This window comes from Eriocheir sinensis, chromosome 69 (genome assembly GCF_024679095.1).
Source record: "Eriocheir sinensis breed Jianghai 21 chromosome 69, ASM2467909v1, whole genome shotgun sequence".
NCBI classification, from domain to species: domain Eukaryota; kingdom Metazoa; phylum Arthropoda; class Malacostraca; order Decapoda; family Varunidae; genus Eriocheir; species Eriocheir sinensis.
Window position 1 is genome coordinate 2,348,471 of NC_066577.1, and position 2,500 is coordinate 2,350,970.

Here is a 2,500-nt window from a genome sequence, read left to right on the forward strand (position 1 = left end):
GCCTCCGAGGAAAACTGATCGAATGTTTTAAAATACTTAATGGTTTCACGAATGTAGACAGATCAACATTGTTTATGATCGATGACACTTTGCGCACGAGGAACAATGGCGTAAAACTCAGATGTAGACAGGTAAATTCAGACTGCACCAAATTTTTCTTCACCAACGTTGTAGTGCGAGAATGGAATAAGCTTCCACCGTCAGTGGTCCAGTGTAACACGATTGACTCCTTCAAAAATAAGCTCGACCGTCACTTCCTTCAAGTTAATATCAACTAGAGTAGAAATGCAACGTTTTGGAGTCTTCTGATTAATGTAAAATCACTTAGGTTTAAGGACAGACCACCAAGTCTGGACCATGGGGTCTGTGTGGTCTGATTTTCTATGTAAATCTATGTAAATCTCTCTCTCTCTCTCTCTCTCTCTCTCTCTCTCTCTCTCTCTCTCTCTCTCTCTCTCTCTCTCTCTCTCTCTCTCTCTCTCTCTCTCTCTCGTTCTGTAGCAGAGGAAAATAAAGAGAGAAAAAGAGAAGCGAGAGGAAAGAAGAGGAAATAGTGGTGTAGAGGTTGAGTGAAGAGGAGGAGACGGAGGAGGAGAAAGAGGAGGAGAAAGAGGAGGAGAATTAAGAAGAAGAGAAGGAAGAGCACGAAGAAAAGGACGAGAAGGAGAAAAATTACATAAAAAGTGAAGGAAAAAAGAGAGGTAACAAGAGAGAGAGAGCGAGAGAGAGAGAGAGAGAGAGAGAATCACACATAATAAAGGGAGGCCTAGAAAGGGAGAGAGGGAGATTAAAAATAAGGGAGGAGAGAAAGGGAGGGGCGTGGTAATGACGTAATACAGAGGAGGGAGGAAAAGAATAAGATGCAGGGAGGGAGGAAAGGGAGGTGAGGAGGAGGGAAGGAAGGAAGGAGGAGGAGAGAGGAGGAGAGAGAGAGAGAGAGAGAGAGAGAGAGAGAGAGAGAGAGAGAGAGAGAGAGAGAGAGAAGGAGGAGGAAGAGGAAGAGAAGGAAGAGAGAAAGGAGAAGAGGAGAGAGGAAAGGAAGAGGAAGGAAGGGAAGGAAGAGAGAGGAGGAGGAGGAGGAGGCGGAGGAGGAGGAGGAGGAGGAGGCGCAGGAAGAGGAGAAAAAGGAGGAGTATGTGGATAAAAAAACTCTCTCTCTCTCTCTCTCTCTCTCTCTCTCTCTCTCTCTCTCTCTCTCTCTCTCTCTCTCTCTCTCTCTCTCTCTCTTTCAACTATCTTATCACAAACGTATGTAAATGAATATATACTGAGAGAGAGAGAGAGAGAGAGAGAGAGAGAGAGAGAAACGAGGTTGGAAAGTAGAAAGGACATGAATTGGAGGAGGAGGAGGAGGAGGAGGAGAAGGTTGAGGAAGAGGAGGAGGAGGAGCAAGGCAATGAAAAGGTAATAAGGTGGAAGAGAAGGAGGAGGAGGAGGCCATAAAGTAATGAGGAGGAGGAGGAAGAGGAGGAGGAGGAGGAGGAGGAGGGATAGGAGGAGTACGAGAAAATACGGAGGTGTGTCAAGAGGAATATAGAAGAGGAAAGTAAAGAAAGAAGGAAGAAGAAGAGGAAGAGGAGAGGAAGGAAGAAAAGGAAGAGAAAGAAAAAGAAGAAAGAGGAGAAAAATGAACGGAAGAGAAAGAGGAGAAAGAGGAAGAAAAAAAGAAGAGGAAGAATTAAAAGGAGGAGGAAGAAGAGAGAAGCAGAAAACATAAGAATAAAAATTAAATGTGTAAATAAACTGAAAGAGACGTTTTAGGGGCTATAAACAGAAATGCGAAATATGATTAAATAAATTTTCCTCATAATCATCCTAACTCAAGTCACCTCTCTCTCTCTCTCTCTCTCTCTCTCTCTCTCTCTCTCTCTCTCTCTCTCTCTCTCTCTCTCTCTCTCTCTCTCTCTCTCTCTCTCTCTCTCTCTCACTCTCTCTCTCTCTCTCTCTCTCATCATCATTATCTTACTTATTATTATTATTATTATTATTATTATTATTATTATTATTATTATTATTATTATTATTATTATTATTATTATTATTATTATTATTACCTCCGCCGACGAAGTTGGAGGAGGTTATATTTTCGGTCCGGTCAGTATGCTTATTTATTTATTTGTTTGTTTGTTCGTTAACAGTCTCCTGTGCACAATTTTGCGGATATCTCAACCAATTTTTCAAGGAAGCTTTGTGTCCATCCAGAATAGAACCCTTTAAAGTTTTGATGGCAAAGGCTAAAGGTCAAAGGTCAAGGTCAAGGTCTCACAAAACGTCAAATTGGCGATAAACTTCGGTTCTCGTCATCGTAGAGACTTCAGACTTGGTTCATATTTTAGCTCATGGAAAGACGCACCTTGCATGGCCTTGACCTTGACCTTTGACCTTGACCTCTAAAAGTTCGCCCAGGGTCAAAGATTCCAAAAAAAATAGAAATTTCATCAAATTTCGAAACAAATGCTTCCATATGATGCACCTTGCATGGCCTTGACCTTGACCCTTG